This window comes from Herpailurus yagouaroundi, unplaced genomic scaffold (genome assembly GCF_014898765.1).
Source record: "Herpailurus yagouaroundi ecotype Mexico unplaced genomic scaffold, PumYag 67080, whole genome shotgun sequence".
Lineage (NCBI taxonomy): Eukaryota > Metazoa > Chordata > Mammalia > Carnivora > Felidae > Herpailurus > Herpailurus yagouaroundi.
In genome coordinates this window covers 85,633-108,643 of record NW_024419932.1, presented here as the reverse complement: position 1 = coordinate 108,643, position 23,011 = coordinate 85,633, and the positions used below count along the sequence as shown (strand labels likewise).

Sequence of the window (23,011 nt, the reverse complement as noted above, 5' to 3'; positions counted from 1 at the left end):
ATAAGCCAAAGTGGATAATGTTTTAAAACTTATAATGGATTACATGTCTAGAACTGAATTCTAAAATAAAATAGACACTTTACGTTCTAAAAAGAAAAGAAAAGAAAAGAAAAGAAAGTGAAGTAAAATAAGATAAAATAAATAAAATAAAATAAAATAAATTAAAATAAAATAAAATAAAATAAAATAAAATTTTTTCCTCAAAAAAATGATGGGACAGGGATTATTATAGATGGGGTGATTCATGAAACTATCTCAGAAAGTGATATTTGAGCTGAGTCCCGAAAAACAAGAGGAAACCAGGCTGGGGCTGGCCTTTTGGTTTGTGATATGTGTGGCACCAGCTGTTTCAGGAGCAAACAATGAGCTCAAGTGCATGGAGCCTGGCAGACAAAGTGTGGGTGGTAGGACATGAGGTAAAAGGGCAGAAAGGAGCTACATCATTTGGGCCATGTAAGGAGTTTGGAGTCATTCTGAGAGTGGTTGGGTCATGTAAGGAATTTGGAGTCATTCTGAGAATGGAGAGTTACAGTATTAGAATGACATAATCTGATTCATGTGCTCAACAACATATGAGTCACAAGGTGGCTCTCCTATTGTGATGAGAATGTTCTGGACAGGGACAAGATGTCTGTGGGGATTATCATTAAGAGAATCTTCCAGCTATCCAGCAGAGGGATGAGGGTAGCTTGGTCCAATGGTGCTGCAGTGTGCAGGGGGCAAGGGTGGCTGTGGGCAGGGCATGTTGGGGGTAGGACACTTGGGACCTGTAGTGGCTGTGGGTGAGGGTATACAAGGATAATCCAGGATCCTTGATGAGCCTGTGACTATTTGTTCAGATTTGTGCAGAAATGGTGGTACTGTTTCCTGAGATCAGTTACTACAAGCCCTTTTTATTTATTTTTTTTTAATTTTTTTTTCAACGTTTATTTATTTTTGGGACAGAGAGAGACGGAGCATGAACGGGGGAGGGGCAGAGAGAGAGGGAGACACAGAATCGGAAACAGGCTCCAGGCTCCGAGCCATCAGCCCAGAGCCCGACGCGGGGCTGGAACTCACGGACCGCGAGATCGTGACCTGGCTGAAGTCGGACGCTTAACCGACTGCGCCACCCAGGCGCCCCTACAAGCCCTTTTTAGATGTTATCATGATAATTATTTAGGCACCCAATAGTAGTTATAGTGAAATTTAGTGATTTAAAACACATATACCACTTGATAGGATTCAGTTTTAAGTTTATTGACCTTCATTAAAAACACATGAAAAGTTTTTATAAAGCTACCAAAACTGTTAGAATCTGTACTTGCATATATTTATAAAAATTATACATTTATTGAACTGTTACTGTGTGTCTCACTCTAATTGTGTTCCCGTATTAAGTCATTACAATGAGAATTCTTGAGGAAGGGCAGATTGTTTCCTCATTTACAGAAGAGGAAACTGAGGCACAGAGAGTTTCTTTCACTCTCCCAGGGTTCAGAGAAAGCTAGATTTCCCAATGTCTCTGCAGTAGAAGTTCTTAAATGATATGATTTATGATTATTCATTCTTGTAAAAAGCAAAACATGAGGATATATTTTTGTTTTAAGCTTTTTTATTCTTTGGTAAGTATTGTATAATTGCAATTTTGCAAGTCAGGCAATTGAGTGACTCTAACGTGAAGTAAAAGTAATCAAACTCACATCATCTGTAAGCAGAGGACTATGGTTTATAACCAGTCTGTCTCCAGAGTCCATACTCCTGACCAGTTCAGTTACAAAGAAGAGACATTTGTTGAACTGTGGCAGCCCATGGTGGGTGATGTTAGACCAGACCCATATCTCTTTCAGTAGTGTCAAAAAGAAAACTACAGGTCAAAATGGAGTCACTTATGCTAGGCCAAGTCACCAAACTTGGGCTTAATACCTAACCTAATTACATTTTTAACCTCCCCCAAAATTTCATCTTGACTCGCCAGTCAGGACGATTCTGGTCTAAACCAATAAAATAATCCATCACATGGGCCTCTGGATCCCCCAAAGGAAGAAGAGGTAATCCACCTATTAAACCTGTTTGTACCAAAATGAAGGTGACCTCTCCTGAAATAATCCTATTTTCTGTTAAAGACTTCCTTGTCCTCCTTTAAAATCTTTTTCCTTCCTCTAGCCCTGTCTGGAGCCTCTCTCTACTTGTTAGATGGGATGCTATCAGATTCATAAATTAATTTAAAAATCCAATTACATATATGGATTTACTCAGTCAAATTTTTGATATTTACAGTGGAAACTATGCTTTAGTACACATTTATCCATATAAAGAGGGTATTGTTTAATAAAAATGAGAAGATAATAATTATAACAACCAAAATGAAATAATCCTCACAGTTACTACATACTAGACAACTTACTATTTTTTATCTTTGTTCACTTTGTTCTTCTAGGCTTGTGGTGGTATCTCATTATGGTTTTAAGTTACTTTCTGTGAACTCTTAAGTTTTTTTTTTTTTTTTCATTCAAATGTCCTATTGCTTTCATGTTCCATTGACTAGATTCACAAACTGGATCTTTGTCTCATGGTTTTCCATTCTGAATGATGTGATTGTATCTCTAGTGTGTTGTTTATTCTGGTCCTTTGGCCCCTCTTAGGTCTTTTAAATTGGTAGTAAGATATAGAGTCTTGTTCAGATTTTGTTTCTTAGGAAAGAGTACCTCAGATATGGTGTTGCACTTCCTGTAGTGTTAAATCAGGAGCTTTGTCATGTCTGGTTATCTCTCCTCCTGTGTTGTTGAGATTTATCATTGGGTTCAGATTTTGTCAGCCTGATTCATCCATTATGAAATTTCCCATTCACTTTTTAACTCAGGTTTTTTGTAGCTTCTTAAAGATTGTTGCCTAGATCTACATTTCATTAACATATACAAAGAGTAATGTTTTAATTTTTTAATTTCATCTGCACTTATATTAGGTAGAATTCTTCTGTGAAACAAAGTACCCCTCAGCGACTACATGGTTGTACTGAAGAATAGTCCATATAGAAGGGAAGGATGAATGCTTACTTCTTTTGCAGTATTTCCACTTTTCAAAACAATGTGTTGTTTTTCCAGAATACTTCAAAGGTAAACAGTGAGTTTGTTTTATGCTTTTTGTTGTTCTTTTATAGTGTCATAATGAGCTTTAAATGCTTATATATTTGAGATTGTAATTAACTTATTGCAGACATTAAAAGTTTTGATATTTAAACTTTCCTGTCTTTGGCCTGTGGGAGTTCCTTTGGGTTGGCTTTTATGTCTTTCATATGCTTTCTGGTATGAGAGTTTGGTCCAGATTCACTTGGTACAATCCCTATCCAGCTCTGCAATCAGGCATTTCTCCAAGAAATCCTGGTTCCATCTAGAGGGAAATGTTTTTAGAGGATTCAATCTGGAAACTAAAAATGCTCATTGCTATTTGTTTGGTCACTGTTTCTTGCGTTGGAGCCTGTAGATATGAATTATAATTTTTATGAAAATACATCTCATCCTTGTCAACCCTGATCTGCTCCTCTGTGATGTTATAGGTAATCATTTTTCTCAGTTTTTGTTTTAACCCTTCAGTTAAGAAAATATAATAAAATACAATATGTATTTTAGTTTTATCCCCTGTTCATAGGTAAAAGGTGGCATATTCTACACCAGTGTTGTAAAATAGATATTTCTGCAGAAATGAAAATATTCTGTGTCCATGCTGCTGAATATGGTAGCCACTAGCTACCGTGGGTGTTAAGGTTCTAAAATATGGCTACTACCACTGAGAAACTAATGTTTAATTTCACTGAAATTTAAATAGCCCTGTATGACTAGAGGGTATGCTATTGGATGACAGCAGCTCCACACATTTTTCTGCACTTTGCTTTTTTCCCAAACAATTATCCTGGATATCATTCCATAGCAGTACAGAGGTGAAGTCTTCATTGGTTTTCTAGCTGAATGGTACACCAGGACATAGATGTGTCATAGCTTCTTAATTTAGGCCCTTATTAGTAGATAGCTGTCTTTTTTCTAGTCTTCTGCTGTTATGAATTTTTCTATAAATGAATATCTTTACACTTTGGCTATTTTATTTTTTGCATTGCTTCTTTGGAATAGATTCTTAAAAGAGAGGTTGCTGGTTCCAAGAGGAAACAGATATGTGATTTTACTAAACAGCCATCAAATCCCATCCACTGGGTTTCTACCAATTTACATTTCCTCCAGTGATGCATGGAAATTCCCATTTCTTCACAGAATATCTGACTAAGAAGAAGTACATTTTTTTTTCTTGGCATGTCTTATCATGAATTAGGTTGAGCAATTTTTACATGTTTTAGAGTCTTTTTTTTTCTGATAAAATACCTGTTTGTATTCATCACCCCTTTTTCTTCCCTGGTGTTGTTCCCTTTACTTTTTCATGATTCTTGATATATCAGGAATACAACCTTTGTGATGTAAGTTGAAAATATTTTCCCCAATTTGTAACTTTTCATTTTACTGTGCTTATGTTTTTTTTTTTTTTTTGCTTTTGCCATGCAATTTTTTTATTTATTTATTTTTTATTTTTTTTATATCTACTTGAGTGGTTTATTTATTTTTTTTATTTATATATGAAATCTATTTTCAAATTGGTTTCCATACAACACCCAGTGCTCATCCCAAAAGGTGCCCTCCTCAATACCCATCACCCACCCTCTCCTCCCTCCCACCCCCCATCAACCCTTAGTTTGTTCTCAGTTCTCAACAGTCTCTTATGCTTTGGCTCTCTCCCACTCTAACCTCTTTTTTTTTTTTCCTTCCCCTCCCCCATGGGTTCCTGTTAAGTTTCTCAGGATCCACATAAGAGTGAAACCATATGGTATCTGTCTTTCTCTGTATGGCTTATTTCACTTAGCATCACACTCTCCAGTTCCATCCACGTTGCTACAAAAGGCCATATTTCATTTTTTCTCATTGCCACGTAGTATTCCATTGTGTATATAAACCACAATTTCTTTATCCATTCATCAGTTGATGGACATTTAGGCTCTTTCCATAATTTGGCTATTGTTGAGAGTGCTGCTATGAACATTGGGGTACAAGTGCCCCTATGCATCAGTACTCCTGTGTCCCTTGGATAAATTCCTAGCAGTGCTATTGCTGGGTCATAGGGTAGGTCTATTTGTAATTTTCTGAGGAACCTCCACACTGCTTTCCAGAGTGGCTGCACCAATTTGCATTCCCACCAACAGTGCAAGAGGGTTCCCGTTTCTCCACATCCTCTCCAGCATCTATAGTCTCCTGATTTGTTCATTTTGGCCACTCTGACTGGCGTGAGGTGATACCTGAGTGTGGTTTTGATTTGTATTTCCCTGAGAAGGAGCGACGCTGAACATCTTTTCATGTGCCTGTTGGCCATCTGGATGTCTTCTTTAGAGAAGTGTCTATTCATGTTTTCTGCCCATTTCTTCACTGGGTTATTTGCTTTTCGGGTGTGGAGTTTGTCTCTTTAACAAATGGTGCTGGGAGAACTGGACAGCAACATGCAGAAGGTTGAAACTAGACCACTTTCTCACACCATTCACAAAAATAAATTCAAAATGGATAAAGGACCTGAATGTGAGAAAGGAAACCATCAAAACCTTAGAGGAGAAAGCAGGAAAAGACCTCTCTGACCTCAGCCATAGCAATCTCTTACTTGACACATCCCCAAAGGCAAAGGAAATAAAAGCAAAAGTGAATTACTGGGACCTTATGAAGATAAAAAGCTTCTGCACAGCAAAGGAAACAAGCAACAAAACTAAAAGGCAACCAACGGAATGGGAAAAGATATTTGCCAATGACATATCAGACAAAGGGCTAGTATCCAAAATCTATAAAGAGCTCACCAAACTCCACACCCGAAAAGCAAATAACCCAGTGAAGAAATGGGCAGAAAACATGAATAGACACTTCTCTAAAGAAGACATCCGGATGGCCAACAGGCACATGAAAAGATGTTCAGCGTCGCTCCTTATCAGGGAAATACAAATCAAAACCACACTCAGATATCACCTCACGCCAGTCAGAGTGGCCAAAATGAACAAATCAGGAGACTATAGATGCTGGAGAGGATGTGGAGAAACGGGAACCCTCTTGCACTGTTGGTGGGAATGCAAATTGGTGCAGCCATGCAATTTTTAAATAAAATTAAATGCATCACTGTTTTCTCTAAATGCCTCTGGAATTTTAGTCATAGTTGGAAAAGTTTCCTATACCACCAAGTTATAGAGGAATTTTACTATATGTACTTCTGTGGACAGGAGAGAGATGAGAAAGAGATGGATCATTTTGGGGTGTTAGGAATAAGAAGAACAGTGGAGATGTGACCATGTTGTTAGCAATCTGTGAAAACCATGTCACCAAGTCAGGAGAATTTGATGTTGAGATTAGGGTCTTGATCTTCTGCCCATCTTTGAAAATTCAGTCTCTCCTCTTTCCCCTGTGGATGTGGATTCAGGTTTCCACAAGTGGGACATGAGCTCTTCAATGAAATAGAAACTCCATGCCATGCCATAGGTCCCCTCACATAACTGAAGAGGAGGGGATAAGATAGGGACAAAATCATTTCCAAAATCTACCACACCATCAGTTCCTGCACTAATGTGAAAGTAAAACCTCTAGTTTGTACCCATGAAAGAACAAAGACTGAAACCATACAAGTGTTACCTTGTCCTTCACTCTCTATCTGGCAGTAAGTTCTCCTCAGGAGACGGTTGTAGCCTCTTAGTGCTATTGAAGAGGGTGGAGGTATGGGTTCCAAGTTGGCTCAGTTTCCCAAGTACAACCTCTCCCCTTACAATCACATTGTTTCCTGTTTAGATGCCATGTTTCCGGGACTCAGGGTCAAGCTTGGATGAATGTTGCTTGGAATGGAGTCTTTTTGAGGTTAAACATCACCACCACCCCACGGGGTGGGCACCAACAACCATCTTGCTGCTTGTAGACGTTTCTAGTTATCCAGTCTAGGTGCTAAGAGAAGGAAGATGTGGATGCAGATGTGGAATCGGAATGACTTTGCCTGGCACATAGTAAACATTTAATTCACATTTAATAAGCATGATATGAAGATATAGATAAGTAGGATCTGAAAGTATGTATATGTTCTTTCATTATTTTAATACACATATGAATTTTTCAAGGAACATTGGGATCACATAGCAGTTATTGTTTAATAATCTGGTTTGAAGAAAACTTTTTGTTTCCATTTCTAAAAATTATGTCTTTTCATTAGAATAGATAACCTATAGAAATTGAAAATGATGTGTCTATGTAGATTTGTGGACCCTGTGGTAGGTCATCTGTAAAATGGGTAGGTTGATACTTACCTCACAGAGTTGTTGTGAGAAGAAATGAATAACTAATAGGACATATTTGAAACATAATACTGTAAAACTTCCACACACATATGTGTGGTGTCTCCTGTGTTCTCCCGTCAACAAAAGAGATGACTTAACCATAAGCAACTCATAGATTTCATTGGGCTTTGACACAGCAGAAAAGGAAATGTACACATATTTATACATTGGATTAGCTTTAGTGACATTTCTTTGTAGATGAGTTACCTGATTAGGGTAATGAGGAAGCAAATCACCCCCTCATTACTGGTGTGTGTGTGTGTGTGTGTGTGTGTGTGTGTACACAACATAATAATTTATTTATTTGTATCTATATCATGGAATGATCATCACAGTAAGTGTTGTTAACATTTATCACCTTACATAGTTACAGATTTTTGTGTGTGTGATGAGGACTTTTTAGATCTAGTATTTTGACAACTTTCAAATATGCAATACAAATATTATTAATTATATCACCATGCTGTACATGACGTCCTCATGGGTTGTTTATTGTATGAATAGAAGTTTGTACCCTTTGACCCACCTCACCCATTTTGCCCACCCCTCAGCCATGGCTTCAGGAAACCAGCAATGTCTCTTCTATATCTATATGCTCAGGTTTTTAGTTTGTTTGTTTAGATTCTGTACCTGAGGTCATATGGTACTTGTGGTTGCCTGACTTACCTCATTTAATACACTAGGCTGGAAGTCCATCCATGTTGCCACAAATGGCAAGATTTTATTCTTTTTTTGTGGCTGAATAATACTCTTTTGTGTATATATAAAGCACATTTTTTTAATCCATTCTCGTCTATTGACACTTACGTTGTTTCTATATCATGGCTATTGTTAATAATGCTGCAATTAACGTGGAGGGTGCATATATCTTTTCAAGTTAGTGTTTTTGTTTTCATCAGATAAGTACCCAGAAGTAGAATTGCTGGATCATATGGTAGTTCTATTTTTGTTTTTGTTTTTGTTTTGTTTTTTGATGAACTTCTATAATGGTATTTTATAGTGGCTACACCAGTTTCCATTTCTAGTAACAGGACACAAGGGTGCCATTTTCCTCACATTCTTCAACACTTGTTATCTGTTTTTGTTTTCATGATAGCCATTCTAAACATGGGAGAGATAAATCTCATTGTGGTTTTGTTTTGCATTTCTCTGATGATTAGTGATGTGAGATATTTTTATGTATTGTTTACCATCTCTATGTCTCCTTGGAATACTGCCTATTCAGACCTAATGTCCATTTGTAGATTGCATTGTTTGTTTGTTTTTTTCCTTTTTGCTATTGAGTTGCATGCATTTGTATATATATTTTGGGTATAAACCTCTTATCAGATATTATAGCTATTTGATTTTATTTCTGGTCTTCTTTTTTAATTTCCATTTTGAAATTGCAATAGCAGTCTCCCATTGACTGCTGGAAAGGAGACCATACAGAATAACAGAGTGTGAAGATGGGTCTGCTGTACAACAGACTGAAAAATGGAGACATGAGTCTCAAATACTGGATTGGTCCTTACCTACAGGTCTGTGGGTAGTGACTTCTGCTGTGCTGGCCTCAGGCCTTACAGAGAAAGACTGCATATCCCAATGGTTAGAGTGGGAGAAAATTGGGCACATTTAATTACTGGTTTCATAATCTTTAGCAAATTTTGAGTCTTCAGATATATGAGACATACATGTAATGTATATGCATTAAATTTGCATACATGGAAAATATTATGGGTATGTAATGGACTGAATTGTGTCCACACAAAATTCATGCATTGAAATCCTAACACCCAGTACCGTAAAATGTGATAGTTTTTGGAGACAAGACACTCAAAGGGAAATTAAGATAAAATGAAATTGTATGGGTGGGCCCTATACCAATATAAATGGTGCCTTTATAAAAAGGAGAATAGGTCACAGAAAGACAGATTTAGTGGTATCTATGTGAGGATACAGTGAATAGGCAACCATCTACAAGCCAAGAAGAAAAGCCTCAGAAGAAACCAAATTTGCTGACACATTGACGTTGGACTTTTAGCTTTCACAATTTTGAGAACATTTATTTCTATGGTTTAAGTTAGCCAGTAATCTGTGTAATTTTGTTATGAAAGCCCTAGCAAGCTAATAAAGGAAGGAAATGCACAAATATGATACTTAAAAAAAATTAATGAGTGGTGGGGTTGCAGTTTATTTATTTTTACCTGAAATTAGCTATAGTTTTCACTTTCTCTAAATTACTATAGATGATTTTTCAAAATCAGAATTGAAACCATGGTTGTTTTGAAATATTACAGATTTAAGATAGTTATAGAAAAAAAAAAGTATATCAGACTTCTCTGCCCTAATATTCATAAGTAAACACTACATACAGAAGTGACACTCACTTTGCCTTCTTCTATGATGTCCCAGATATGACCAGTTCCAGTAATTGGGGATTTTGCTCTTGAAATCTTTATCATTTCTCCTTCAGTGAATGAAATATTACATTGTTTTATTACAAGTGTTATTTATAGATGCCTGGCTATTTAATCGAAAAGGAGGAAGGAAGAAATATAAAAAGAACGAATTCACATCTCAAAAAAGTGATCTCCATTTCTGCCTCCTTGACACATGTGTTCTCTTTCAGAGCTTCTAACATGGACACACCCATTTTCTCACTTTACATGCTGTAGGGAACACTTACAGAATGAGCAGATACTATGTTCACTCACTTAAATCAGCTGTGTTCACACTTAGAGTTCCCAAGCTCCAGCTAGCCCCAAATTGTGTCTCAACGTTTCCTGAACCTGAAACATCTTCATTTGTTCAGGCCGAATTTTCTGGCTTTCATTCACACTGTTACTTACCTAGGACTGTACATGTGGAGCTACTCTGGAATATCCTGGTGAGGTTGGACAGTGATTGTAGGGAGTTAATTTTCCTGTGTCCAGACTAACGCCCAAATCCTTAGTTTGGTTTAGGGATGCATACCATTTTGGTTTTGAGCTGATTTGTATTACAACTGCTGGGCACATTAATATTTTAATTTATGTTTACTATTTTAGTTACACAATGAGGGTACTTCAGAGGTGTTTCAATCTATGTGTGTTTGCTTACTTGCACCCTGGGCTAAAGGAGCTTTTGTTTAGACTTCTCCCTGAATCTCTATGTTGAAGCATCTCCCCTCTGGAAGCTGGGCCATCATGCACCCTCCCCCTTTCCCTCCCCTGTGGGTTCTCTGATTGGCTAACTGGAAGTTTAAACCTATGAGCCTGCTTTTAGTTCAAGGGACTTTTATTTGTAAAGAACAGAAAGAAGCATTTTGATAGTAATTTTCTCTCATGACCTTCACTAAATCCTGGGAAGTGGAAACATCATAGGACTGTGAAATGTAAGGGTTTATTTGAAAGACATGCTTGCCTTTCCCTTAGGCATCTGTTGTGTCCCTAAAGCCACCTAATTAAGACTGTCATGTGGTAGATTCAAAAATTAATTTTATGACACCTTATTACACTATACCCTTGCTTTAGAGATTTTCTACATCTGATGCAGACTCACTCTCCAGTGGGAATGGCTGAGGATATTTATTTTTCTCTTATTTTTTCGCTTCTAAACCCAAGTGCTTTTGTTGTAAATAAAAATGTAAAATACAGGACATGAGGAAAAATAAATCATTGGAAACCCTTAAAAGTCTATTACTCAGGGATAAGCACTGTTTCCATTTGCATATATATATTTTTCAGAGATTTTACTATGCAAATATAACTATACTTAAGAAAAGAAATAATATTCTACCTACAGTTTTGTAAACTGATTTTTATGATAAATATTATATTATGAAAGTCAGTGAATGCCATACAATGTGAATGCACATAATAAAAATGGCAGTTGAAACTTTAATGGTCCATTCTGAAATGATATTAGTAATATGATTAATATTCATTGTTGCTGTCCCCTGTCCAATACTGCTGTAAATGCTAAACCTATACTTACTCATTAATTCTTACTACAACCTATCAGGAGGAGCTATTGTTGCCTGACTTTAAATATCAAGGAACTGAAGCACAGTAAGAGCAGGCCTGGTAAGATTCAAGACATAAATTCAAAAACAGGCTGTGTGGCTCCTGAGTAAATACGTCTTATCAGTATATGATATTGCTGCTCATATCATAAGATACCACCTTATTTTAATCACACCAAGGAAACAAATCCAGAAATAAAGAAACAAAACTAAGGTACTGTATTAGTTTACATGGACTTCTGTAATAAAGTATACAGACTGGTGACTTAAAACAACAGAAATTGACTTTCTTGCAGTTCTGGAAGCTGAAAGTCTGAAATCCAGTGTCAGTGGGGTCTTGCACATTGAGACATTAGAGACAATCCTCCTTGCCTCTTTCTGGCCTCTCGTGGTGAACATTAGTCCTTAATGTTCATTGCTTGCGGCAATAATATTCCAACCTCTACCTCTGTTATTGCATGTTTTCCCTGTGTGTCCCATTCTTGTTCTTCAATGGCATTTTCACCTTCTTATAATGCCATAAGTCATGTTGGATTGGGCCTGACCTAATGAACTCACGTTAACCTGATGCATTTGCAAGGACACTATTTCCAAATAGGGTCTTATTCATAAGTTTTAGAACCTCAGCAACTTTTGTGAGCAAATACAATCATATAGCAGGTACAATGACTTTTCCCATCTAACTAGGCAGAAAATATTATTTCAATAACCAGAGGATGGGATTAAAAAAAAAAAACAAACTAAGAGTACCTATTCTCCTCTGACTCATCCCATTATGCTCACAGACATGATGAAAGACAATGTAGGAAAGGTCCTTCTTATGATTCTTTTATTAATTAATTTTATTTATTTGTTTTATTTAAGTATATTTGACATAGAATGTTATATTAGTTTCAGTTTTACAACATATTGATTAGACAATTCTATACATGACACAATGCTCACCCTGGTGAATATAGTCACCATACCACATTATTACAACATTGTTGATTATATTCTTTATGCTGTTCTTTTCTTCTCCATGACTTATTCATTTTTTAACTGGAAGTTGGTAACTCTTCATTCCTTTTACGTATGTCACCTATCCTCTCACCTACCCCACCCCCTCTGGCAACCACCAGTTTATACTTGGTACTTAAGAGTCTACTTTATGTTGTTATTGTTTCTTTGCTTGTTCATTTGTTCTTCTAGTTTTGACATATAATTCATATAATTGAAATCATGTGGTATTTATCTTTCTCTGTCTGACTTATTTCCCTTAACATAATTCCCAAATCACAAATAGCAAGATCTCACCTTTGTTATGGCTGAGTAATATTACATTTTATGTATATACCACATATACTCACTATGAATCTTATTGGTAAATGGATCAATATGATATTTTCAGGCTTTGTTGCAAGCAAGGTACTGTTTCCCCAGAAACTGTCTTTTAAGACTATGTGATAAGAAGGAATTCAACCACTTACATTAGAGGCACCCTGGGTGAGTTCTCCATCCTGTTACTTCCTCAGTATCTTTCGGTTTCAGAGCATTTACTCTTATTCTGGGTCAGGATAATGCTGCTGACCAATCACAAATGATGCAGGAACAGATATCTGGAGCCACCATGGCCATGCCCAGGCACCAACACAGGTTTCAAGACAGAGTAGGAAGTTTCAGAACTGACACATCACTAGTGGGTACTAAATGATATCAAAGATGAGCTCATGGATGAAGACTGGTGAGTCCAGTAGTGAAAATAAGAGAAAGGGGAAACCCAAAGCTAGGGAAAATATACAAAACTTAGCAAAAACTCCATTGGTGGAAAAAGCCTTGCCAATTATACCTAATTATTATGTACTTTCGGCCTGCCTTCTAAACACAAAAAACTCTTTTCTTTCCTTGGTATCAAAACACGCATTTAACCTTTAATTTTTTGTTAGTGTTTTTAATTTTTTCTTTAGACAAATGATGCATTTCATTGCTGAAAATGTAGTAGTTATGGATGAACAAATTGAAGCTCCCTATGTTGTTCATTTTGAGCCTACAGAATGACATACAGAACAAATGTGTCAAACTTTTTTCAAATAAGTTATTTTCAGAGTAAATACCCCAAGTCAGCACAGACTTAGTAAAGCTATATTGTTTAACAATGTTCAGTGAAAATCAGTGACCCTGAGACATGCCACATTTCAAGTGCTTTGGGAATCATCAAAGACACATTCAACAATGCAAGATCTTCATCTGGAGTTCAGAATATATCAAATCCATTGACAAGTCAGTGGTGCTGTACTGTATATATCTACTTGGTTGAAGATATGACTTTATTTTTTGTAAGAGAGTTTCCATATCTAAGAAGGGAGAGAGAGCAAACTGGCAAACATATAGTTAAGGCTTTCCCAGGAATAATGCCTTTTGGATCAACTGTCCCAAGGGAGTGGCAGATGCCATTTATGTACCAAGAGGTGAATGTAATTTCCCTGTTGAATGCTGTAATCAAGAACAAACAACTGTTGACTCTACAAATTAAACAATACTGTGTTCGTTTTAATTTTTTTTAATTGACTGTGTGCCCTTCTTTGTCTCCTACAGCTCTACCACCTCCAAAACACGCTTACAGTTATAGCTTACTGTCAGTTCAGACCAGAGCTGGACCTCCAATATCAGGATTAGATACCCCATAAAATGTGGGTGTTTTTTTAGTATCAGAAAAGTGATAGATACAGAGGAATTGTTTGAGTTGAGAGAAATTCCAAAGAGCTGCCTGATTCCATGAAGTTAAGCTCCCAACCTCCATCCTCCCTCCCCTTGCAGAGTCTCCTTTGCTGAGACTCTCAGAGTTGCCATCCTGGATCTCAACACTGAGTAACATCACACTTATTTCCATTTCTGTAGCTCTCTTTTAATGAAGAGTACATTTTGCAAAGACTATAAAAATATGAGTTTGTATACTGTGATACCAATTTTACAAGGAAAATTCATAAATATATTAGCAGATCCATTTGCTGTTGACCCAAGACTACATGGTGTTCATTGATGTCCTTCTTTCTTCATCACTTTCTGCTGAGGTACAGTGTGGACTGTACAGAGGGTCCTTACCAGAGAATGGCATGTTCACCCTCTATTACCCCACCCTTATATAGGCTGCACATACCTTCTTCCCGCTCTCTGTCTTTCATCCTCTGTCAATGACACAAGAGACGGCTGCCGAGACCCCAATCTTATGCCCCATTCTCTTTCATCACCTACCCCCTCTTCTTACTGCACCACCCCTGGAATACCTGCCACAGTGGGGCAAATCACATCACTGCCATCAAGCTTTTCAATGTAGCCAGGCCCTGAAATATATGCTTTCATAATTTTATTTTAAACCTACCAGTTTATTTCAGACAGAAGTAGAATCATATTGTGTAGGTTCAAAGCCTGGAGTTTGGGGAGATTATTGTGTTTAGTATTACTACTTGCAGACACCAAGGAAATATTTGATGGTAATGGTGCTTTGGTGCCACCTTGTGATAAAAGTCTGAACTGCAGCTTGAACATCTCCAGGAAGGAAAGTGGGAGGGAGGGGCTGTGACCTAAACACCTCAGACTGAGCTTTCTAGAAGTCTGGATGGAAAGGGTGGAATTTCTTGGGTATATTGGGAATATTGATGGAATTCTCTAGGCATTTCATATAAATGGAATCATACAATATGCTATCTTTTCAATATTCAGCTTCTTTCTCTTGGCTTAACATTTTCAAGGTTCAAACATAATCAGTATGTCATTCCTGTATTAAAAGTTTAATTTTATTTAATTTATTTAATTAACATACAGTGTTATATTAGTTTCAGGTGTATCATAATTCAACAATTCCATACGTCACCCAGTGCTCATCACAACAAGTGTACTCCTTAATCCCCATCACCTATTTCACCCATTTTCCCTCCCACTTCCCCTCTGGTAAACATCAGTTTGTTGTCTATAGTTAAGTTTCTTGATTTCTCTCTCTCTGCTCATTTGTTTTGTTTCTTAAATGCCACATATGAGTGAAATCATATAATATTTTTCTTTGTCTGACATTTCACTTAGCATTGTACTCACTAGCTCCATCCATGTTCTTGCAAATGGCAAGTTTTCATTCTTTTTATGGCTGAATAATATTCCATTGTGTATATATACCACATCTTTATCCATTCATCTATCAATGGACACTTGGACTGCTTCAATAATTTGGCTATTGTAAATAATGCCTCTATAAACATAGGGGTGCATGTATCACTTTGAATTAGTGTTTTGTATTTTGGAGATAGATATCCAGAAATGCAATTACTGGATCATACAGTAGTCCTATTTTTATCCTTTTGAGGAAACTCCATACTGTTTTATGCAGTAGCTGCATCAGTTTGCATTCTCAACAGTGGAGGAGGGTTCCTTTTTCCCCACATCCTCTCCAACACTTGTTTCTTATGGTGAGAGTGGACATTCTTGTCTTGCTCCTAACCTTATGGGGAAAGCTCTCAGTTTTTCCCCATTGAGTGTGATGATGGCTGTGGGTTTTTCATATACGGCCTTTTTTATGTTGAGGTACATTCCTCTAAACCTACTTTGTTGAGGGCTTTTATAATGAGTTGATGTTGTACTTTGTCCATGCTTTGTCAAATGTTGTACTTTGCATCTATTGAAATATTCATATGGGTTTCATCCTTTTTCTTAATCATGTGATGTATAACATTGATTGATTTGTGAATATTGAGCCACCCTGACATACCAGGAATAAATCCCACTAGATTGTGGTGAATGATTTTTTAAAATATATTGTTGACTTTTGTTTGCTAGTATTTCATTGAAGATTTTTGCATCTATGTACATCAAAGATATTGGCCTGTAGTTCTCTTTCTTTGTGGTGTCTTTATCTCATTTTGGTATCAGTGTAATGCTGGCCTCATATAATGAAATTGAAAGTTTGCCTTCCTTTTCTATTTTTTTGAAATAGTTTGAGAAGAATAGGTATTAACTCTTCTTTGAATGTTTGCTAGAATTTGCCTCTGAAGCTTTCTGGTCCTGGACTTTTGTTCGTTGGAAGGCTTTTGAATATTGATTCAATCTCTCTGCCTGTAATTTGTCTATTCAAATTTCTATTTTTTCCTGCTTTAGTTTTGGTCGGTTATATGTTTCTAGGAATTTATCCATTTCCTCTATGTTGTCCAGTTTGTTGGCATATAGGTTTTTATAATATTCTGTTTTAATTGTTTGTATTTCCATGGTCTAGGTTGTTGTTTATCCTCTTTTGCATGTAATTTTATTTATTTGAGATCTTTATCTTTGTTTCTTAATGAGTCTGACTAGAGGTTTATTAATGTTGTTGATCTTTTCAAAGAACCAACTCCTGATTTCATTGATCTGTTCTGTTTGGTTTGTTTGTTTGTTTCTATATAATTTATTTATGCTCTAATCTTTATTATTTCCTTCCCTTCCTTCTGCTGTTTTTGGGCTTTGTTGTTCTCTTTCTAGCTCCTTAAGGTGTAAAGTTAGGTTGTTTATTTGATATTTTTCCTGCTTTTTGAGGTGGGCAAAGTATTGTGATAAACGATCCTTTTTAGAACCACTTTTACTGCATCATAAATGTTTTGGACTATTGTATTTTCATTTTTTTCCATGTACTTTTGGATTTCTTCTTTGATTTCCTGCTTGACCCATTCATTGTTTAGTAGCATGTTATTTAACCTCCATGTGTTTGTGTTCTTTCCAGATTTTTTCATATGGTTGATTTCTAGTTTCATAGCATTGTGGCAGAAAAGATCCATGTCCTATATAACTTGGATCTTTTTAAAATTGTTGAGACATGTTTTGTGGCCTAATATGTAATCTATTCTGGAGAATGTTCCTTGTGCACTTGAAAAGAATGTGTATTCTGCTGTTTTAGGATGGAATGTTCTAAATAAATCCATATGGTCCAGTGTGTCATTCAAAGCCACAGTTTCCTTTTTGATATTCTGTTTGGATGATTTGTCCATTGTTGTAGTTGGAATGTTAAAGTCCCCTATTATTATTATATTACTATGGATTAGTTACTTTATGCATATTAACTGTTTTATGTATTTGGGTGCTCCATGTTCAATGCATAAATATTTACAATTGTTATATTCTCTTGTTGGGTTGTCCTCTTTTTTATTATACAATGTCCTTCTTTGTCTCTTATTATAGTCTTTGTTTTAAAATCTCTTTTGTCTAATATAAGTATTGCTATTCAGCATTTCTTTTGACATCCATTTGCATGATAAATTTCAATCTTTAGCTGTCTCTAGGTCTAAAATTAGTCTCCTATAGGCAGCATATAGATAAGTCTTGTTTTTTTATCCATTCTTTCACTTTATGTTTTTTATTGGAGCATTTATTCCATTTACACTCAAAGTAATTATTGATAGATATATATTTATTGCCATTTGATCACCTGTGTTGTGGTTGTTTCTTCTCTTTCTCTGATCCTTTATTCTCTTTCTTTGTTTCAGGGTTTGCTGGTTTTCTTTAGTGATATATTTGGATTTCTTTCTTTTCATTCTTTGCATATATACTAGTGGTTTTGATTTGTGGTCACTATTAGGTTTGTATATAACCTCTTCTACATAAAGTATATATTAAATTGATGGTCATTTTAGCTTTACCCCACTCTTAATCCTTTCCTTCCCACATTTTAGGTATATGGTGTGATATTTTGCATCCTTTTATTTTGTTACTTCCTTAACTAATTATTTTATAAAATATTTATTGTTACTGCTTTGTGATCCCTATTTTCATACCATCACTTTTGGTCTTTTCTTTACACTCAAATAGTCCTGTTGAATATTTCTTGCAGGGGGAAGCCATTCATTGCTTGTAGACAATGGCAGACTTCTCTAAGATGAGCCTTAAGGGCTACTACAAACCATGTAGTTGCTGAAGAATGATATTCCAACTGCTAAACCTCTTTTCGCATGATGAGACCAAGGTAGCTTCTCTACTTTTAGGCTAGTTAGTGAAACTCAAAGGAGATGTTCCAGAGCATACTTTTATTCATATCTATGAACTCACTTGAGCTAGGATTCATATCCCACCAGGTATGTGAAGGGTTGGGTTCTCCCGAGGACTGTTGCCCTTGAATCTGGAGTAGAAGCTTCAGCAGCCATCAGGACACAGATCCTCAGAATCAGCCTCCATCAGGCACCTGATATGAGTTTGGCTATCAGCATGAAGAGCTGAACAAGGGGCGATAAATCCAGGTATCACTACGTTTTCCTGGTGTAACTGTATTTCCCTGATGTGCCAGGCACTAGGTTAGTAACAATGACATTGATACAATTAAGTAGTGATTATAACAGCTGCATGTCATAATGGACCTGGGACCACCAGGGCCACATGTCATGGGACCACCAGGGCCTTTTTCTCTTCCTGTCCTCATCTACACCTTAACAAGAAAGTTGAAAAGGAAAAAGAAGTGGCCTGAATTCATATAGACATTCACAATCCTGCAGTAACCACAGGGCCACGGGCTTGTTCATGTGTATCACTGACTGTTCTTAGTGATCCTGTTTGTGAAGCATGATCACCCCCATTTTACAGAGGGAGAGGCTGGGACTCAAGAGTTTTTACTTGCCTTCACTCCTGCACCCCTGCCTTTAGAGGAAAGCAGCTCCAGGACACCCTTCAAGCAGGACCCATGCTCATTGCGGCCAGACTGATGCCAATGGTTTGACTTATGAGATAGGTGGGTCATTGAGCCCCACAACAGGAAAGAAGTGACTTGAATCTGGATCCCTTAGTCTCCCAACAGCCCAGGGTAGTTCAGCCCCCTTCACGGGGACCCACATTCTTAGCTGAGTCCCAAACATCTGAAGATGGGGCCTGTTTTCCTCACCATAAAAAGCCGTTTACAAAACTGTCAGTAGGATATTTCCTCATTACTGTAATCAAATATAATTACATTTACATAGTAAAATTTCTAAAAAAAATTTGCAATGAAAAATGCTTATCTGTAAGTAATAGACATTAAGGGTTCTAATGATTTTTTTCCTCCCTTATCTTTTCCATTTTTATTTGTAATAAAAGCACTTGGGTTTAGAAGCAAAAAATAACAAGAAAAAAATAAGTATTCCCATCCATGCCAATAAGAATGTGGTCAGATATAGAATATTCCTAAAGCAAGGAATTAGGTAATACAGTAGCCACAGCATTAAGTTATGAATCTATTACATAACAGTCCCAGTGAGTGGCTTCAGGGACACTACAGATGTCTAAGGAAGAATAATTATGTCTCTCAAATAAACCTTACATGCCTCAGTCCTAGGATGTCTCCACTCCCCAGGGTTTAGTGAAGGTCATAAGACAAAAGTACTTTCACAACATGATTCTTTCTGTTGTCTTCAAATAATCAGGTTCATGGGTTTAACCTCCCAGTTAGTCAAGCAGGGAACCCACAGAGGAGGGAATGGGAGGCAAGTGCCTGAGATGGCCCAGGACTCAGCCCACAGCTTCTAGACGGGGGATGCTTCAACAGCAGGATTCAGGGGGAAGTTTAGTCACAGACTTCTTTAGCCCAGGGCCCAGAGCAACAAACACAGGTGAATTAAAATATTAATTTAAAGTATCTTACTTGTGCAACCAAAATAGTAAAAGGAAAGGAAAATATTTACATGCACAGCACTTTTAATAGTAATCAGCTCAAGTTCAAATTAGGAGGCATCTTTAAACCGATCTAAGGTTTTGGGTGTTAGTCTAGACACAGAAAATGGCACTTCCTACAATCACTGCCTTATCTTACCAGGATGGTCCAGATTAGGGTCTGGATATTTAGGCCTAGATGAGTAACATTGTGAATGAAATCCAGAAAACTATTCCCAAAGGGAAGATGTTTCATAGTCAAGAAACACTGAAACACTGTTTTGGGTTGGTGGAGCCTGGGAACTCTAAGACTGAACACAGATGATAAAAAAGTGACTGAACATAGTATCTGCTGATTATATGAGTGCTTCCTACAGCATGTAAAGTGAAAAAATGGTGTGACCATGTTAGAAGTTCTGCAAAAGAACATACATATATCTTACCTACAGCCTTGTAAACATTTTTTATCATAAATGTTATATTATGAAGTTCAATCCATGCCATACAACATAAATGCACACAATAATAAAAATGGCAGTCAAAACTTTAATTGTCCATTCTGATGTGGTATTAATGATAGCATGATTTACATTTATTGTTGCTTTTTCCTTGCCCAAAACTTGCATTAGTGCTAAAGCTATACTTACTCATTAAGCTTCACAACAATTTATGAGGAATAACTATTTTTTTTTTTTTGGCCCAACTTTCAAAATCTGGGAACTGAGGTACAGCACAGGCAGGGCTGGCAAGTTATTTTTTCACTTTACTTTTTTTATAATATAATTTATCGTCAAGTTGGCTAACATACAGTGTGTACAGTGTACTCCTGGTTTTGGGGTTAGACTACCGTGATTCATTGCTCACACACAACACCCAGTGCTCATCCCAACAAGTGCCCTCCTCAATGCCCATCACCCATTTTTCCCTCTCCCCTACCTGCCCCCATCAACCCTCAGTTTTTTTTTCTGTATTTAAGGGTCTCTTATGGTTTGCCTCCCTCCCTGTCTGTAACTATTTTTACCCCTCCTTCCTCCATGGTCTTCTGCTAAGTTTCTCAACTTCCACATATGAGTGAAAACATATATGTCCTTCTATGACTGACTTATTTCACTTAGCATAATACCTTCCAGTTCTATCTATGTTGCTGCAAATGGCATCATTTCATTCTTTCTCATTAGCAAGTTGAATTCCATTGTATATAAAACCACGTCTTCTTTATGCATTCATCAGCTGATGGACATTTATTCCCTGTCCATAATTTGGCTATTGTTGACAGCGCTGCTAAATTTTAAGGTTTAGATGTGAACTGACGCTGTGTAGCTTCTTAGTAAGTGCATGTAACCAGTAAATGCTACTGCTACTGCTGCTCCTGTCATAAGATAGAGCCTTATTGTTAATCACAGCAAAGCAACAAATCCAAAAAAGAAACAAAAACTAAGGTTCTCTATTAGTTTCCATGTGCAATAAAATATACAAGCTAGTAGCTTAACATAACAGAAATTGAGTTTCTCACAGTTCTGGATGATAAAAGTTTGAAATCAAGGTGCCAGTAGGGCCTTGCACATTGGTACACTATGGAGAATCCGTGCCTCTTCCTGGCTTCTGGTGGTGACCATCAATCCCTGATGTTCCTTGCTTGCAGCAATGTCACTGTAGACTTTGCTTCTGTCATCACATGTTCTGCCCACATATTCTTGTCTTCAATGGCATTTCCAGTTCCTTATAATGCCATAAATTGTATTGGATTAGGGCTTGCACTAATGACCTCATTTTACTTTACCTGATTACATCTTCAAAGACCCTCTTTCCAAGTCCTCATTCATAGGTATCTGGGTTTAAAACTTGAACGTACTTTTGGCAGTACAACTAAATAACAGGTACAGTGATTATTTTTCCCACTTAACCAGTCAGAAAATATTTCTTCAACAAACTGGAAGTTGATTTTTCAAAAAAAATCTAAAAGGAATGTAGTACCTTACTTCTTCTCTGACTCATCCCACAATGCTCACAGACATGATGAAATGTAATGTTACAGATAGCCTCTCTATGATTCTTTCTTTCTTATGTATTTATTTATTTTTAAATTGAAGTATAATTATCATACAATGTTATATTACATTCATATGTGCAACATATTGATTTGACAATTCTATGCATTACTCAATGTTCACCAGGGTAAGTGTAGCCACCATATGACATTAATGCAATATTATTGACAATATTCCCTATGCTGTGTTTTCCATCTCTGTGATCTATTTTTTTTTTTTTTTTATAACTGGAAGCTTGTTCCTCTTAATCCCTTTTATCTGTTTTTCCCATTTCTCCACCCACTTCCCCTCTGGCAATCACCGTTTCTCCTCTACATTGAGTCTGATTTTTGCTTGTTCCTTTGTTTTGTTTATTTTTACGATTCTAAACGTGACTGAAATCATATGGTATTCATCTTTATTTTGTTTTTTTAATTTTGTTTAAGTTTCTTTATTTTTGACAGAGACAGAGTGCGAGCATGAGCTCAGGAGAGGCAGAGAAAGAGGGAGACACAGAACCCAAAGCAGGCTCCAGGCTCCAAGCCGTCAGCACGGAGCTCAACGCGGGGCTCAAACTCATGGACTGCGAGGTCATGACCTGGGCCGAAGTTGGACGCTTAACCAGGCGCCCCTGGTATTCATCTTTCTGTCTGAGATATTTCAATTACCATTATACCCCCTAGGTCCCTCCATGTTGTCACAATGATAAGATCTCGTTTTTTATGGCTGAGTAATATTCCATATTCTACACACACACACACTCACACACATACACACCCCATCTGCTTTGTATGTTTCTTATTTGTAAATGGATCAACATGTCACTTCAGGCTTCATCAGAAACAAGATCCACTGTTTCTCTCTTTAAGCCTATGCTACAGCAAGGAATTTATTCACATTAGATGAATCCTAAGTGAGTTATTCATCCTGGTACTTCCTCAATGTCTTCAGGCCTCAGAGTATTTGCTCTGATTCTGGGCCAGGATAATGCCACTGACTGAATGGTTAGTGAATGTTGCAGGAGCAGAAGTGTGG

General features: G+C 36.9%; 1 long non-coding RNA gene across 3 annotated transcripts in view; it reads left to right on the top strand.

Moving 5' to 3' along the window:
• The window catches only part of LOC121024754 (uncharacterized), a 75,209-nt gene extending 52,723 nt beyond the window's left edge, over positions 1–22,486 (top strand). For 2 of the 3 annotated variants that reach the window (XR_005787805.1, XR_005787806.1), the window contains exons 6-7: positions 2,945–3,095; positions 22,441–22,486. This is a non-coding gene — a long non-coding RNA (uncharacterized LOC121024754). Of the gene's footprint in view, positions 1–2,944; positions 3,096–12,738; positions 13,224–22,440 lie in introns of those variants that run through there. The other variant, XR_005787807.1, reaches the window with a different exon arrangement.
• The last annotated feature ends 525 nt before the right edge of the window (positions 22,487–23,011 follow it).